At 44.3% G+C, this 18,952-nt stretch overlaps 1 protein-coding gene across 1 annotated transcript in view; it reads left to right on the top strand.

Annotated features, from left to right (window-relative positions):
- Nucleotides 1-18,952, top strand: part of LOC146207167 (monocarboxylate transporter 11-like) — a 63,297-nt gene that overhangs the window by 26,864 nt on the left and 17,481 nt on the right. The gene's annotated exons all lie outside the window — the stretch shown is intronic.

The raw sequence follows: 18,952 nt of genomic DNA, 5'->3' as shown, positions 1-18,952 counted from the left end.
CTAAGCGGAAATTGGAAGCTAAGAGATATATCATGTATTCTGCTATCAAGCAAGCAAAGAACACACTTACCGGACTATCATTGCGGTTACGGAATTCTCGCTGCATAACGGCCACAGACGGCAGTCTGCGTCGGAAAAATTTGCACTCAGTGGCTGCCTCGCTTTCACCGTGCTATCGCAACCGGAGAACAGCGCATCACACTTACTAAAAAGGACCAAATGCTCACTTAAGCAATTTTGTTTTCTCTGCGACTGCGTCTTTGCCCAGAGCAAAGATGCTGCTAGCTGTGCCGAGCTGCGACAAAGTATTTTCGATAAGCGCAGAATAATGTAACAATAAACCGTAGTCGACGGAAAGAGTAGTGGTCACTTATGCACTGCCAATCACTTACGAAAATTGCAAGTAGTGGTGACACCTGAAATTATTCTTCTGACCTTCAGTATAGCCTGTAAAAGTGGCACATTTACCAATAGAACCCAGTAAGGTACTGGTACCCACGTGGCTTATTTGAAAGGCCTACACTAGCAGGAATAACATTATTCGTCGCGGTATTGATCTTCGGAAGAGATTAAGCGCATGTTTCTTGTTGTCATTTTCTCAGCGCATGCAACATTATTGACCGGTTTTTAGTTCCGAGTAGAAGAGACTGCAGCATCGAAGGTATACGCGGTGCGAATAAGCAACGTTGATGGTAAAATTCACCCTCTGAGCAACATAGAGAAGATCTACCGAGAAGTGCACTCCGAGATAGGCGGCGAATGAACAATTTTCATATTCGCGGTGAAAGACAGGAAGGCGGTGCGATCAGCAAGGCGAATGATCCGTCTGGAGGAAGCTCACATTGGGAGATGCGGAGCGACCTCACCTGCTCGACAACTGAATGTACAGCGGCGATGAAGCCTCTGAATGGATACAACCCGAACACATTTGCCACCAGCGGCGACATCAACAGGTACTTCCCGCCAAGGCAGGAAGACATGAAGATGCCGAGTGAAATGATCTGGTGGCTGCTGTGCATCTACCAGGCGGGGAACAGGGGCGCCGAAGATCTGGAAATTGTGGGACGCGCTTTTTTTCATTGGCGCGTACGAATAGCAGGGAGCTGGCCTGAGTTAACTCTTCCCGCAGGGAACACAGAGAAGAATAGCTGACACCCACCGAGACTTGCAATTTAAATGTCTATTCTGGACGGCGATTTCCCCGGGCCGGCCTTTTTTACCGACTACGCCGACTGCGAACGGAAGAGGTCGTTATGGCGACAATTTTCACACGACGGTCAAAGAGGTAAGCTAAGGCGCCAAAGAAGCGAGATGGGAGATGAGACACAAGACTGGAAGCGCAGAAAAGATATCTTCTCAAAAGTACAGCTATGAGGAGGCGCCAAAGTTACTGCATGAAGTCAACATTAAAAACACAAAGCTTGTCAAGTAATATTTGTGAATGTACCAGTGTGCGCATTAACAGTCGACGGGGGCTAAACGGAGCGCTGACAGCCGCACCGACCTTCTGATAGAAGTGTCATGGCAGGGGACGTTTCCCTCGCGAAGTAAAAGCGGAGGAGGTACCACAAGTCCGAAGCGTACATGTGTTTTTACAAACTTCAACAAATAGCAGCAGCAACAAAAAAAGAAAGATTCCATAGAATTGTAAAGTGCAATACGAGATGGGCTAGGCTCCTGATAAACCAACAAGATTGATTGAAATGTGGAAAATACGTGCCGACGTAAGAATGATGGCTGTTTTAATATTCGGCGCAGGCCGCCTAACAGGATATGCGCGAATATCTTTCTTTCTTTCGTTTTCAATTCGTGCCGGCCATTTATGGCGCTTGTAATAGTGGATTGTTAGGCACCGCAGCGTCAGAAGAGTGGTTCTTTGCTGATCGCTCGTTAAATTTACTTATTGAGGATTCTTGTTTCTTTCATTATTGGTTTTTCGCGCTGCCCTGCACTGCTCAGCCAGTTTTGAGCCTGTACAGAAATCTTAGTTCTCAATTTCTCCTTAGAAATATTACAGCGCACATATACGTTCAAATGTTCCGCACCAGAGATTTATTGGTGCATATAATATAGATTCCCAAAGGATCGTGCTCAGATAATAGGCCTCACAGAAAAGGGCGAATATTTGAAATACTACATCAATGTTTTTATACTATCATCTGAAAAGCGTACTGGCCTACCCATCCGCCCAAGGACTTGCATCAAAAGAAATGCACTACTGACCTCCTCAGCTGAAAGCACCGAGCACATACACATAAGCACGAGTGCGGAAACATCGCGCGATGCTTCGGGAGCGTCTTAGTATACGTAGCATTAAAGTAGCCGGTTCAGGGTTTAAAGTTTGAATTAATTTTTCTTCCATTTTTTTTTTTCGAGGGATAAGTGCGTTGTTTTCCCTCGGCTATATACTCTGTGGTTTCACGGTTGTGGTGGGTGCCGCCACGTCTCTGCCTCGACACACCCTAGCTCACGAGGGGCGTGCCAGCTGTCGTATTTCAAATTTAATATGCCCTCCCGCAAGGCACAATCATTTATCACGCTCTCTCCTCTATCGATCTCGCAAGCGTGGCCAGAAATTGAATAAACTTCAACTCCTCTCCTGGCTTCTCTCCTCGAGCCTTTTTTCAGAGTTGATGCCTCTTGTTCGCGCTCTCCAAGTTGTCTTGTTCGCATTTACTTTCCTCGAAGTTCTCTGAGCATTGTTCGTCTTCGCTGAAATTTATACTGACACGTGGATGCCTGAGGTTGTATTCAGTAGCAATCGAGGCTGCCTAATTGGAAGCAGGAGCGATGCCCGTAGGGATGCATTCTAGAATTATATTGCTGCAGTGTGCATAGTAACTTATGCTTAGCCTTACGCAATGGATAAAGGCGCATCAACTTTAGGCGTATATACTGGCTATGCTAATTTCTGGTTGAGTATTGGATTCAGTGCTTTCAGGTGCGAGGAACCTTTCATGCGCAGCGTGAAAGAAGCTTCGGCTTTTTCAAAGTTGACAGGTTTCTATGGACTTGTATACTGGTGATAGTAGAATATTTTGCCTATATACTGTTTCGATGAACGACGTATTGGGGGCCCTAAGATTTGATCTGAGCTAGCGAGAGGTAAGTGAACGCAGGCGTTGACCTTACTTCTTTTCAGGCTTCCCCTTGGCTTTGCTGAGTGAGTGTTTGCTTGATTGATGGAATCAATCGATTGGTTCTGTATTTACTCATGCAGTAAAATCTCTGTAGAGTGACCACACCGTGCAGCTCATAATGAAAGTAACAAATCATTCCATACCGCGCACACCTTCTGCACAGTCTACTCACATTCGATGCACATTCGATATCAGTCGGAATAACATACGTTAAAATAAAGAAATGGCACAGCGGTACGATAGACCGGCAGTTTACACCGCAGTTTGAGTTCAGTTTGAGGACTCTTGGAATCAGCTAATTCAATAGAGCAGATATAATTTGAACTATAACATCATCAGTACGGATGGCATATTTGGCATGCGCTCTAGTTAATGCTATTATTAGCAATTCAATATTTTAATGTTAATTGAGCTCGTATAAGCAGAAAAACTGTAGAAAGAGAGTTAAGCGATAAGCATCTCAATTTCCTGTTTTGCATCTTGCTGTTATAGTCGAGATGAGCTTCTTTCACGCAATGAGCTTGTGGATCTAGGTCAGATCTCGCATCCTACCAGGCCAATCCGTGTCAGAACGACAGCAGCGGCCTCGCCATGCGATATTTCGCCTCCGCTTGGTGCTCGGGAAGTCCGAGCCACCGCCTCTATTCTTCGACAGGAGTTACAGCGACACTCGAGGCGCAAAGGGGACACGAGAATAGACGACTGGCTTCTCTGTTCAACGCGCAGATCGAGTGGAATGCGCGACACCTGCCACGTTATGCGGAATTCCGAAGAGCTTTCGGTGCTGCTTGCGAGGCATCACGTGGTCGATAATTTCAGCCACGAAAAAAAATAATAAAGTGAATAAAAAAGAACCCTAGAAATGACTGTTTTTTTTTTTTTTTTTGTTTCAGCGTATATAGTAAATATTCGTGGCCGAATTTCAAATGTTTTATCTGCGTGACGCTCACGAAAAGAGAAAGGTGGCAAGCTCGCCGTCTTCTCGGCACCTGGCGAGCTTACTGCTTGAGTTGATGGATAACCTGCAGCGAAGATCAACGATTTTCAGCAAAGTTTTAGTGGTGCAAACTACACACAGCTGAAATTATTTGTGAAGAGTGAGAGTCTACTCTGGATTGAGTCATATTTAATAGCCGCATGAAGAGCACTCCTGTATTTTCTTCATTTTGTTTTCGTCCTTAAAGAGGCAGAAGCAACAAATTATCTTTTTGGTTCGTATTTGCCGCTTCAAAATATAAACTCAAATATAAAAGTCAATAAACATGGACTAACGCTTGAACTTCACGTATACAGTCAGATAATTATTTATTTATTTTTATACATACCGCATCCCCTTTATTGCGTTATGGCTGGAGAGGGTTAAAGAAGTCGATAGTAAACTTGATACAGAACCAAATAAACAATAAAAGCAAAATTGACATGAAGTAAGGCAAAGGACAAAGTAAGTTATTCAGACTATCATAAACACAAGAGGAATATACAGACCAAAACGTGAATGCAGCATTACACGGTAACACTAACAACAATACATCAAAATCATTCAATATTTAATCCAATATTTAATGGCGTGTGGGAAAAAAAGCTATATTTGACATTATCAGTGCGAGTGAAATACACCGTAATGTTAAGGTCATGATGACTCCTTCTTGACCGGGAATATCTGAAGAAATATAGATGGGACACGATAAGAAACATTGACGATACAATGCAGAAGCTTCAGTGCCTCATTCTGAAGGCGTGCGGATAAAGAGGTTCATAGAAGACAAGGTACGAGAGGATGAGAAATGTCGATCATAGATATATGAACCAGATTGATTTTCGTTGCATGCTTTCAGTGAGGTTAATGTCACAGTGAGAGTTCCAGACAGGAGATTAAATATTTATGCATTAGTAACTTAGTCTCTCTGGAGCATTAGTAAAGTTGCGTCTCAAATACCCAAGCTTAATGCAAATGAAATTATTTTGCTTTGCTAAATATGACGCCAAGATAGTTACACTCCGATACCCTGTATAATAAGTCATCGGAGGTGTAACTGAACAGGGTGCTATTAGAAAATCACATTACCACAGTTTTAATGAAATTTGTTCTCATTTGCCAGGTGTTACACATGGTACAGAATCTGACAAATGAGCAATTTATTTGCAGATGATCATATCGAGTGTTAGTCACGCAATATAATACATAGTGGTCCGAATAAAGGCGTATGTCTCAGCTGACATTGTGAGGTAAGTCATTAATGCATAATAAGAATAATAAGGACCGAGAACCGACCTTTGAGGAACACCAGATGACTTGTCCACAGAACAAGGGTTAGTTGAATTATAACGTACCAACTTTGACCGGTGCACATGAAAACTGGCAATCTGTCTAACCAAGTGAGAATTTTTCAATAGCATGCTAACTGTTAATAAGGTACTAAAATATAGTACCGTATAAAAACATTTAAAAAAATTTATGAATAGTCTCGGCCTGGGTGCCGATATAAGGGGTGTAGGAAATGTGTGAAAATTCAACTAATTGTGTTAAGGAGCCTCAACACTTTATAGAACTGTGCTGTTACTAGATTTTAGAAATTTCATTATATATCTGGTGACTTATGGTCTCCAGCATCTTACGTAAATATGTTGGTAATTAAATAGGTCTGTAATTAGACAAAAGCTGTTTTTTACTAGATTTGAATAATGGAAGTACCTTGGCCAGCTTCGAGCTTTAGCAATGCCGCTACTGAGTGATTTTTGAAAGATAACGGTTATATACTGTTCTGAATGAATAATGAACGAGAAAGGAATTGAGTATGCCATCTGGACCGGTAGACTTATTTTTTGTTTCAACTGCAGTTTAGGTTACATGCACAATGGCATTAATTGCGATATCTGTAATCGAGGTTGCTACACTAGCAAGGTCAAAGTATAGAACCTCATGGGTGTCAGATAAAAAAAAAGCGAATTTAAAATAGGCATTAAAAGCGCTAGCTATGTTTAACGTGTCAGTTGTTCACCACTGACGGTTATAGACGAAGTTGCAAGCTCCGTTGGCTAGACAGAGCGCCACAATTTACGAAGATTAGTTTTCAGAATATTTCCTAGCTGTACATTAAAGAAAAAAAAAAACGTTCTTTAGCTGAGTTCGTTACCACTCGAAGTTGTTCCTTTGCCTTGATAAATTGGCAACACTTCCTGGATCGGATAGAAGTTTCGTGAGCTTGAGGCGTCGAACGCGGTGTGATGAATGTAGGCTGTCATCCAAGGCAGATTTGCTTTCTTAGTTTATTGTGGAATAAGTTTAAAGTGGATGTCAAGTTCTTTTATGTAACCGGCGCATCTAAGCATGTGAAATGTTTCAAATGACTCACCGGTGATAGGAACGTCATCAGAGCGAATGAAATAAGAAAAAATGGTGAAGGTCGACAGCGGCGCAAATACAGGTCAACTGTAAGAAATAGCCACAGCCTTGTGGTCTTAAATTCCTTTAACAATATCGCATTCGAAACCCTACTTATATTTGAGCCCATGAGAACCAAGGCAAGCAGTCAGCCACCTCTTGTAGTTCCGTCCAACTACATTATATGCTTTAGATCGAAGAATGAGGAAATGTTCAGCAATTCCTGACAGATGCGGACAAAAGTATCTGGACCGCACGTCTGATGATATTGGACTATAATCACGAAGTAAACGAATTGTCACCTTATTTCTGTAGCGCACGTAAAAAACTAAAACCCAACTTTCCCATCCACAAGTATGGTCTGAGACTACTGACCAATACGAAACTTATGCGCTTTTGGAGCAATTTGCGCGGTTCATAGTAATTTGTCCCCGATTGTACATGACGGCCTATGGATGCCTGGAAGATTTAAATCATCCATCTAAATAAGATTAGACAGGTTGAATGTTGTTCTGCGCAAATAATCATTAAGAATGCGCAAGCTATCGACGGATGAACAGGATGGGCGATAACGAATGCCGAATACAATGGACTATTTATTAAGAGAGAGTTTACGCCAGATGGATTAAGTTTCTGCTGGAGCCTTCATACCAGTGAACTTTGTCAGATCCGAGAGAAGAGCGACGCCTCCGCATTTGACATGCTTTCGATCGGTTCGTATCTTGAGCAAAGTAGAGTTCTGGGCTAGTTGGTTCTGGGACATGATTACTGGGAGGCTTAGCGCGGAACAGACAAGGACAAGAGAGGCACACAGGACGGTTCGTATCTCCACGTTGCCTGGAGGATTGAATTCTGAATCATGAATGTCATTCTGTAGCCACGTTTCCGTGAGGCCCACAGTGTGTGGCGAGGGCGAAAAAGTAAGAGACAAGAAGTCAGGAATTTTTTTTTTTATTCTTCTAGCATTGATGTTGAATATGGACAGCTTTTCAAGCCTATACTTGGAGAGCCAAACCTGAGAAGATGCAGTAGGCTGCGGGGCAGTGCGGTTAGGGGTGTGCTTGCGGTCCTTCTCAAGAACATCTGTGTCATCGTTAGAGACGTAACGAGATTTATCAATTGGCGAGTATGCAATTGAATTCACTTCGTAGCTACTGCTACGATATACCTGGTATATGCTTCCCATTTTTGTTTAGTGCGCGAACTCTGAAAAAGAAAACTTTGGTTGCATGGTACTCAGTGCCTTTAAATATGTGTGCGCTCTTTACTAAGAGTTTCTTGCAGTAGTCCAAAATTCTCATGATGACGGGATGCGGATGGTCCTCCCGTACCTTACTACTATCCAATGACCGCTCTCGAATCTTGGACTTTGAATCGTCAGAGACTTGGCAGTGACATTTCATACCTTGTTCCACAAATCTTCCTCATCCTCATTTGGGTCTTTTGGGACGCCATATGAGGTCAAGTTATTGCAATGAAGTATATTTTCCAAGTCACCATTTTTTTATCTCTAATACGGCAACTGGAATATAAATACTTGACCACAAGTACACTTTCGATGGTGAGGACTCAAGTGCAGTCAAGTGAGATTCAAGATTTTCGAAACGCTCGTCAACAGATTTCTGGAGTTATCTTGTGGCGGGTCACAGGCTAAGTGCTTCTGCCTTTCTAGTAGTTGTGATATTTCAGTAATCCTAGCACTGTCAACGGCAAGAACCGTATACGTACCTGCCTGTGATGTATAAGCAGCGCCCGCTTCGGATCTCGTAAGGTAACTTGAACCCATTTTAATTTTGGGAGCAGGATTTTTTTTGTTTTTTGTTTTTTGAGTGGCGGGATTAAGTTTCACGTCACCACTCAATAGAAGGCGGTTCAAGCAATACATCATTCGTGGTAAACAGGAAACAAAATCTTGTGGGCAGTAGAACCTGATGTAATACAGCGAGCGCCTTTGCGGATAAGCATGTTGGCTGAATCCTGGCCCAATGAAGAAGGACGCTGGGGACAACGCTTTTATTTCCTCGGTAGATGACGTAATAGCCGCGCGCGGAAACCGCTCATGACCGGCTGATCCAGCGAGACGTTGGTAAAAGCCAAGGTGGTCAGGACGACAGATACGCCGACGAACGGGCCTGGGCTACCAGTCAGGATGATAGGGCAGTTGAGGTACGCATTCCAATGCACTGCACGTACCGACCTTGCAGGCTGGGGCCAGCTGGGCACGAACAAATGCGGCAGCCAAAAGTAGCAGCACAGCACGCAGCCGGAAAATCCAGACAGCCGAGAAGCTGCACGAAAAAGAATAACCGGGAAACATTTTGGCAGTTCTGCTGTCTCCTAGTCCAGAAAGGAAATTTATAATTGAGTTTCTTCTTTCACGCAGTTTCAGTGTCGGTTTCATCTGCCAATCGATAGAGTGACGATATATAGTTATTTTTCCAGTCGCTATGACTTGTGCTTTTACAGCAATTTAGCGAGAGCGTTCGAGTGAATTCAAACGACAGACAAGCGATTATAGTGCAGCTTTTGTGTGCCTCACGTCATCTGCCTTGCGTCATCGCAACCATCATTCGGGAACCTGGAATTGAAACTACAGATAAAAATTCAATTACTATTAATTTATTGAGTACTAGTGACACCTTCGTGAGAATCCATGTTTGCCAGTGGTATACACATCATTCTATGGGAAAAAACACAGAAGGGAAATATATGTCTTCACTTGCTTTGATGGATCTGTAGAAAGCAAGCTTCTGCAGGGGCCTCTTGACGGCATTAAGTTTCTCCTTTAGAATTATTGCGAAAGCAATACTCCGACAGCCAAAACGAGACTTCGGGTGGCCGTGAAGAGGCATAGCTACGGTCTCCTCATAAAATAAAAAAAAAAACAGTCGTGGCTTAGCTCTGGTTAACCTTAGTTGAATTGCGAAATCAACGGCAGAAGATTTTTTTGCCTGCTACATTATTCCCCTATCACGCCCTATCAGTGTAAGTGTTCTAGAGCTTGTATTTATAAGTGGACCTGATGTTTCTACTGGGAACTGTGTATCGAACTACTACACTGATCACAAAACCGGGTTCGTTCATCTCCATGAAAATGTAAAAAAAAAAAAATGGAAATAAACAATGATGAACCATGAAAAAGAGTAGAATCATATACATCAGAACGTTTAATATCAAAGCAAAACGATGCATAACAAAGTGTAAAATGCATGAAAAGTATAGCAGGGACAACGAGTGCTACGCATCTTTTCGCATTTGATTAACTACACAATCAGCTGTAATTTTTTTTTTTTTTTTGCTATCCTTACATGCGTAATTTTCACATGACGACCCGCGTACGTAGCACACATCAATAAAGTAATGTTATAAAACTGTTTACATATTTAAATACAGCTTTAATTTGTTTTCCAATTAGCCATTTGAGTTGCATAATGTACTACAAAAAATATTGCACCATCTGTTTCAAAGCCACTACGGCGCGAAGACGCCGTCACAAGAAAGAAAAGGACACCCCACGCGCACACTACCAACTGTTTATTGGAAGAAAAAGGGACATAATTTAAACCCTCGATAATGCATGTGTTCAAAGCTTAATCGCTCTCAACCCTGCTGGTATCAGGAATCAGCAAATGAAATGACTAAAGACTTAAAACAAAGGTAACTAACAAAAAAAAAAACCGTAGCAATAGCAGTCCGTCACTCGTAGCGAAAGCAGTGTCAGGTATTCGAAGCAAAAGCAGTCAGAACCTAAAACGTTAAAACAAAACGAAAAACATGGTAAAAAAAAAAACAGTCACCAAAGACAGGTTGCAAGAAAAATAATGCATGACGAAGCAGGTCATAGAAACGTTTCCAAATCAATTTTCACTTTACCGAAGAGCCACAGAGTTATGACTGATACATATGCTCCCCTTCTTTTTAATCAAGAAGACTTCAATAATTTCTCTTGCCACATGATCGCGACTTCTGCCTAGAATCCAGATACTGCTAAGCACTGGCTCACACCTGCAATCTATACAGTAGAGAGGCATATTCGATCCCTCTTGCTCTACCGACTTCTCGTGCTTCCGTGCTCTGTCACTGATGCACCGAACCGTCTGGCCTATGTAGGCCCTTCCACATGTTAGTGGGATTTCATACACCACGCCGAGAGTGCTGCAAACGAAATGCTTACCATGTCTCTTATAGCACACGGTTTCTTTCTTTTGCCCAATCTTTGAGCACAACCCTCCCAGCTTTTTGGGTGCGGAGAACACGATGGGAACCTCGTAGCGGCTTTCCAACTTCTTCAGGTTGTGCGACAATCGGTGTACATAAGGTGGTCGCATAGTCCCCATCTCGCCTTTAGGCTTCTTCTTTCATTTTTTGAGGAAGGGTCTTAGCTACACCACAAGCGACAGAACATGGGAAGCTAGCCTCGGCCATGAGAATCACGGCGCTGCTGCATCAGCTCATTGATGGTATCAAGCTGCGCTTTCTCTTTTAAAGCCACGACCGATGTGATTCGTGGAAGGCATGTAATGGTCATCATAGCCTGTAGGTTTACTGCTTCAAGGTGATCCCACATGTGCTATCGGAATATTTTGAAATTGTACTTAATAAAAAAATATACGGCTGCTGAACTGCCCCCCACTAATTCGCGGAAAACAGACGACTCAGCGCCGGCCATTTTAGGAGCGAAAGTCTGAATAGCTTGCTTTTTTTCCTGAGAAAGTCATGGCAGTCACTGACACTGTCTGATGAATCGCCCAACCCAGACGTTTTACATTCTGACTACCTTGTAGTGGGAAACATGACAGATACGAATTGGACTTGCTGCACGTTTACGGCGTGCAGCGCTTTGTGGTGTCTTTCCTCTCTTGTCCGTGTTCGTCTTCGCACAGTGTGACTGTAAGCATGATATACCAACACGCCCAGTAAATGTGGTTTTAAGCAAGTCCCCAGCGGGAGACCGACGTGTAGCTTTGCTCGCGGAAAGCTGCAGGCCAATTGATGAAACGTAATCAAAGGTAATACTCAAGGCTGGTTTACGCGCTGGCATCCTGAGTGGCCAGATCTTGGTAAATGCTCCACATCGTGATATCACCAGCGCGTTGAAAAAAAAAAATATTTCAGAGATTTCATGTAAGCGCCATGCCAGCGGGATGAAAGCAACGTTAAATAACTTTATTGAAAATATTTTACCTTACGGCATGCCGGCGTAGCTAAGCAAATGATCCGACCGCTACCCCACTGAGCCGTATTGCAGACTTTTTCTATTTTAAAAAATATTCAGCGAAACTGATCACCCTCGGAGGAAGATGTCATGCCCATCGAGTTCAGGATGTCAGTATGACTGATGTCGTATGCCTTTTCGATGTCCATTGCTAAAATAGTACGCACAATGCTGCGGCGGGTAGATAACAGGACTGCTGATGCCAAGACAGCCAACTCGTCCTCTGTACTTATATATGGACGAGAAACAGTTTGAGCGGGGTGGTAGAAACCGTGCTTCTCCAGCAATCACGACAGTCGCGTAGCTAGAATTTTCCTTTCCAGCTAACATGTTGTTGGTGTTAAGGAAATAGCTCCTAAGTTGACAAGGTCTATTGCAGTCTTTCCTGGTATCGGGTTACACGGCTGTTCGTTGGGTGACAAAGGAGCAAAACAACTTTAACCAAAAACATTTCCGTCCCTGAACTGCAGAGCGGAGGCTATATTTTTAAGTTTAGAGCGTAGATCTTTGACTCCCGTTCCTGCGTTTCGCGTCGGCGTCGCCGTTGCCCCTCGTAACCAGCTCCGCAGCCGGGGAAGCGCGCCCTCCTGCCGCCACCCTTCCCTGATACGTGTACCATTCCCCCCCCCCCCCCCCCCCCTCTCTTCCTCCGTGGTGGCGGCCGCGCGTGTTCTCCGATTGCTGCGCGCGCTCTTGCCGTCACCGTCCCCCTCTGCGTGGCGGCAACGGTGTTCTCCGATTGCCGAAGCGCCGGCTCGGCATCTGCGGATCACGGTACTTGCATCAAAAGCCGAAACACAGAGCCACATTAGAGAGATTTAGCTTACCGTGATCCGCGATCCGCCACCGTGGCTCTACCGCGCGTGGGCGGGGCAGTTCATTCACACAACCTGTAATGTGATCATTTTTTGTCTCACGTGTAAATGCAAAATTTTAAATTAAGAATAAAGTATAGCTCTTGTACTTCAGAGAGATGTATGCAAATTGTCCCGCAAACATGACACGCTTAATGACTTCTGCGAAATAAAAGAACGCTCACTGCGCGAGCACAAAACTACACAAGGAGAGTTCTCGGGGCGAACCTTCCGCGATGTGTCAAGCTGGTTGGTCCCGACGCGGCAGGTATGTGTGCCGACATCCAGTATGTGGCGCCATCTGTCGGCGTCAAGGGGGGTCTGGGCATGCGCAGTGGAACGCGCGGTTGCGGATCCCAGTAGCGGATCGCGGATCACGGTAGGCTAAAACTCTCTATTGACTTCACTCGCTGGAGGCGTCAGTGGCATCGGTGGCATCAGTCAGTAGCTGCTATCTCTTCGCCGTGCAACGTTCCTATAGACCCACGCGCTGCCTCCCGCGACCTCCCGATAACTTAATTGATCTTTCGCTCCTCCTCCAGTGCCGCCCCTGTGCGGCGGCAATCAGAGCGCCGGATCGGTGGCGGTGGATCTCGATATGTGCAACACCCGAGCCGGAACGCATACCTCAGTCTATCGAAAAGTTAAACAGCGTATGAGCTGCGCTGAAATTTCGCATTAGAAAGTAATGTAATCGTCGGCAATTTTTTATATCTTTTTTGCATAAATCGATTTGCGCTTTTTTCATGAAGATCCAACATCTCACCCAGGTGCGAAAACGATTTTAGCACAGAAAATTGCTTTTTCAGAACCTGACGTACTCTATGTACAACAGTGTGCAGTGTGTCTAGATCTTTCGTTTTACAAACAACAATGTAGGTACAAAGATTGTCAACAGGTTTCAAAGAAAGGATTAGCTTCCCTGCACACGAAAGCTGATCTGTTCGTTCTGGTACCGGTTTGAGATCTAGCAGTGGCAATAATTTATTCTTTATTGAAAGCTCGTGCAGACACGCTCTGCCTTCAAATTGCGTCCATGGTTCCTGTTCACAAGTCTTGGCTGCGCCACTCAAGCCCAGAAAGGCTTTTACATTAATAATACGTCTCTGTAGGTAAACAGAAGAGCGGGTTGCGGTAAAGGAGCACGAGCTGATAGGATTATATTAGATTAGTGGTTATGAATTCGAGAGTAATCTCAAGTTGACGACAACCGAGCTGCAATCAAAAGGAAATGGAATGGGCAGAACTCGTCTTGCGCATAGTGCCTGGCTAGTTTTCTGCTGCGGTAACAGGCGAAACGTCATGCAAAGAGAAGCGATGCTCAGGGCTGAAGAGGGCAAGGCGGTGTCATTACATTAAGGAGTGCTGCTGGCTACAGAGGTAGTGGCTCAGAACTGCGATAATTAAAGGGAGTGGTAGAGGCGCTCGTCCTGGCAATAGACAGAGCGTACATGATGATAATGATGACGCATAATATTAATGTTGAAATGCTCCCTCCGTCTCTATCACTGTCATTTCTCAAAACCATGGACATTCGCGCATAATTTATTACTACATGCCACAAGTTCACGCCGTGCTCTGGCAGTTTCTGTCCCAAACAAATGGCAAAGGGTTTAAATGCAATATACATACGTCTCCGCCACAAAACACTCGCTGGGTTGTCCATCGTACGACATCTTAAAAAGGAAGTAGAAGAAAAAAAGAAACACACGAACTAAACAGGGCTCAGCAGGTTAAAACTACCAGCATGCTTCGGCCGTTTATTCCCCAGGAGCGACGGCAAATATCGCCGCACTTGGTGCATTCAGCACTTCACCAGCGGAGGGCAACGACCCCCAAAGAAGAAGGTACAAACAGTCCCCACGCACTGAGCATGCCTCGCGATCCAAAGCCTCGGTACAGCGGCCATATCACGGAGATTTTTTAGCGTGCACTACTCCTTGAAGTAAATAAATAAACCTTTGGAAACAGTGCCAGCAGAAAGCATATCGGTCTTTCTTTATTCTGCAAGCCCCCTCTTTCTCATCGTGTTCACACCTGCCTGTCAGCGTCGCAGGTGGGCGGTTTCGCAAAATGTTTGTGCAAGAGATTCCTCGGTATTCTTTTTGTTTCTCTTTCTTGCTGCCTTCTTAATCTCCCCTCCGAAGGTTCAGTCGGCGCTTTACAACGCCCCCGTCTCAGCCATGTACATGTCAGGATACGTCTGCCTTTGGTGGTTCTGTTGCGAGAAGTTGCATTTCTTCTAAGCGGGGGCGTGTGTGGGCCGATGCTCTAGCAGCGCCGTGTGTGAGTGCTCTGGAAAAAATATATATATTTGTCATAATTACCGCTGTTGCGCGGTCCTGTGTGGTGCTCTTTCTTTTTTTTTTCGGCCGTGCAACCCGGAAAGCTGAGAAGCTTTGGTGCTATTTCATTTTTTTTGTTGTTGTTGCTGCTTCTCACTCTGTATACAGCCTGAATAATGACGTGAGAATCTTGCCTGGCCACTGCGCAAGCGTTATGTGCATTCTCTCTGTAATGGTAATTACGGAGCATTCACTTGGAGCTTTGCCCGATCTTTCTTTTTTTTACGTCCATACAACGATATTGAACTTTTTCGGGTTAACATCGAAACTGAAAAGTTTTATTTGTAGTAGTGGTAGTGATAGTAATAGTACTGTTGTGTTAATAGTAAAGCAGGTAATAAATTAGAAGCAGTATACTGCAAGAAATGTATCAGAAATTCCGAGCATTTTTAAGGAAGCATTATTTCCCCATACAGACAGCACAGAGAGTGTCGGTTATTCGCCATTGAGAGGAACCCATCAACAACAACAAAAAACAATCAATCTGTTTTTGAGGCATTTATCTCACAAACCAGTGAATCATTTGTCGCGTGGGCATGCCGAAACCTGGATCTCAAGGCATACGACTGGAGATGTACATGTCGTCGCTGTAAATTCATATCCTAAACTGAATGTTACTTGACTAGCCGACGCATACGAAATGGGGATCGGGGTGGTATGGTACTCCCGAAGTACTGTCCCAAAAAATGTTGCGTCACAATTTTGGTGCGAAAGATGCTAAAGCTTACGCCACGTGCAAGTCCATTTGTGATTCAACCACAAAGTGAACTGGACGAGAGGACCTGCCAAGGCGGTATCTATAGTGCATGCCATCGTCCCACTCGGCGATTTGGTTTCTAGACAAGGCTGGTACGAGGTAAACACTATGGGTGACCTCTACGTCGACAGATAGGTTTTCGCGCAATGGTGCTTGTAATGCTCTGGCTTTAAAAATGCTGTTAATGGCAGAAAACGTGTTAACATAAAATGAAGCGTTGCATAATTATGTTGGTTTTAGACGGAAAACATGTGAAGTAACAGAATGCGCACAAAAATTTAAATTATAGACATCTTCTGTTAGCTGAAAACAGAAAGCATGGCGTAAGAGACAATTTGTGTCAATTTCACAGAAGTTTTCTTTTAATCGCAAACAAAAAGAACTTGTGAAAAACCAGAATAATTATTAGCCGGAAACACACCAGACAGAATTTTTTTGCCAGGACGGCTCGGAGAAAACTTGTTTCTAAAAAAAGTTCTTATAGTGTAGTTGGATTAGTATTAGCACAGCAAATTGGCAGTAACGGTAATACTACTCAGCCGAAGCCATGGTGGCAATAGGAGTAGCAGTAGGAGTGTCTACTAGCAACCACCGGAACGCGGTCATGAGGTTATGAATTTAAGATATAAAACTTTAATATTCCTGCGCTGACTTGGCGTTCTAACAACACCTCTAGTTTGGGAACCGAAGCAGGAAATTAATTTTATTCATTTGTGAAGTCCCTTAGGAATTAGCATGGTTTTGTCGTAGCCTGATTTTTGGTGGCTATAATTGATATTAGGTAATAATCAACAATTATTCATTAACCGCTTGATGAAGAAAATTTACTGCACTTTGCAGATTTTTTCACACTTCAGACTGTAGTAGTCGCGCTGGTGTGATGTAGTATTAGCAGTGATAACTTAGTAAGAAAAAATTGAATGCTCACGTTATCACTCACTCGATTAATTATATTGTAGCCACTGGCAATATTGTTCACTGGGTCGTGCATTTGAAGGGATTATATTTTATATGCCAAATCGCAAATCAGTGGGCTACCATATTTGAATAACTACATCACCTTCATGGAATGGAAATGCAAACATATATGTCAATTCCTTCATTTTGCTTCGCATACTCCTTTTACATGATGTAAAAAAGATTGTCACATTGTGATAAAGATAACGCTCGATGTATTTAGTGTGGCAGAATATTTATCAGCAACACTAGGTTCATAAGTCAAGTTAGATTTATACGTCATTTTTAATCCAAACAACGAAAACAAATGTTAAGAATTTTAGGGAAAATTTTATTACAGTGCACAATGGTGTTGCACAGGTTTTTCTCTTCTGTCGCCGATTTGTGTAGTTACTAAAGAGATACACATCTATCACCAAAAAAATGTGTGATTTTATTGATTGGCTGCTTAACTGCAGCGCCAACCTGCGGGACTTGATATCGCCTACAAAAATCGCCGCTAAACAGGTGTCATGCAGTTGTTGTTATGTAGCTGTTGCTATGGAGCTGTTGGTTAATCGCAGCTCCTCCACACGCAATACATTTTTCTCGGGACAATATAATCCCGGAGTAGGGTTCTTGTGCTGAAAAGGAAATCGACTCTTCTTTCGAACATATGAAAATATCTTAATGAAACTCTTTGCCCCTGTTCATGTGTTAATGCTGCGCTGCCAAAGCCTTTATCCCAAATGCACAATTATCTGGAAACTTTGGAAGCTTGATTCACCCCATTCGCTAACTTATCACTCGAACCCGAAAGCCTTTATTGTAGTGTGCTTCGTTCAGCACACTGGTGAACAAGATCAAAGGTTCCATTGAGAGATATAAATTGTCTTCGAACAGTGCCGCAAGATGGAGACCGGCCAGACCCAAGCAGGTGCGTTAGACGAGGCTAGATATCTTTATGGCCCTGTTGACGTTACGGCTACTTCGCCGCCGTTAACCGATCATGACAAACGACTGATATAAATAGTGCGACAGAGGAAAGGCATCTCTGCTGTGTGTGTGTGTGTGTGTGTGTGTGTGTGTGTGTGTGTGTGTGTGTGTGTGTGTGTGTGTGTGTGTGTGTGTGTGTGTGTGTGTGTGTGTGTGTGTGTGTGTGTGTGTGTGTGCGTGTGTGTGTGTGCGTGTGCGTGTGTGTGCGTGTGTGTGTGTGTGTGTGTGTGTGTGTGTGTGTGTGTGTGTGTGTGTGTGTGTGTGCGTGTGTGTGTGTGTGTGTGTGTGTGTGTGTGTGTGTGTGTGTGTGTGTGTGTGTGTGTGTGTGTGTGTGTGTGTGCGCGTGTGTGTGTGTGTGTGTGTGTGTGTGTGTGTGTGTGTGTGTGTGTGTGTGTGTGTGTGTGTGTGCGTGTGTGTGTGTGTGTGTGTATGTGTGTGTGTGTGTGTGTGTGTGTGTGTGTGCGCGTGTGCGTGCGTGTGTGCGCGCGCGCGCTTCGGAATGACTTTAGAGGTCGATAATGGCTCAAACGGGGAAGAAGGCTTTCCTTGTGATTCTCATCTGTAATCTTTCTCTGCTTCATGTCTAGGGGTTGAAGACGCCTCTTTACGACATTTTAAGATATAATAAATAATCTTAATGCAGCGACATGCTGACTTGGGTTTTCTCTTGGGCATAATGCGATTGATACAACAGCCGACTGTGAGACTGAGCGAATGAATCGTAACTTTCAACGTTACTTTTCCTGCCGTGCACGATCCAGAAGCGCCAGATTTTGCAGACATCGCGCCTTATCAAGCACCGTTCTGCTGCACAGTTTTGCTTTTCTTAGTTGAAGAAAATGCGGTGGAGGCGTGGTGGGTGTGATGTTAATGTTATGGGCCCAGGTCCGTCCAGGAGCTTTGGGCAGGTAACAGATTAGGTTCACGGACACACGCACGCTTTTCATTTCTTGACCATTAACGTATCACGGGCAACCCACATGCATACAGCCTAGCTTAATACCTAATGGGACATGTCCAAAAAAACGTCCTACTTCTGTTTAGTCCGCTTGTGGACTCGACGCTGGTGCAGGCGAGTCCGATGATGCTCGGACTCCGGTTGAGACGAGTCCTACGATGTTCCAAGTCCGGTTGAGGAGAGACCGGCGGCCGTGGTGTGACGCGGGCCCTGTTCACGCCCAGGCGTCCGAGCACCCGGTCGCGCGACAGGCCACGCCCGACGTCCCAGTTATCGGTACCAGGTACTGCGGTGTGTCACGCCGGGTACTGCAACGGCACCACTGCGGTAGCACAAGTGCGGCGGGCAGGCGCGATGGAGCAGCCGAGC

The sequence above is a fragment of the Amblyomma maculatum genome, chromosome 1 (assembly GCF_055883805.1).
Source record: "Amblyomma maculatum isolate TAMU_Amacu chromosome 1, ASM5588380v1, whole genome shotgun sequence".
Lineage (NCBI taxonomy): Eukaryota > Metazoa > Arthropoda > Arachnida > Ixodida > Ixodidae > Amblyomma > Amblyomma maculatum.
Note: the sequence above shows the minus strand (reverse complement) of the source record. Positions and strands in the feature narration are given on the sequence as shown.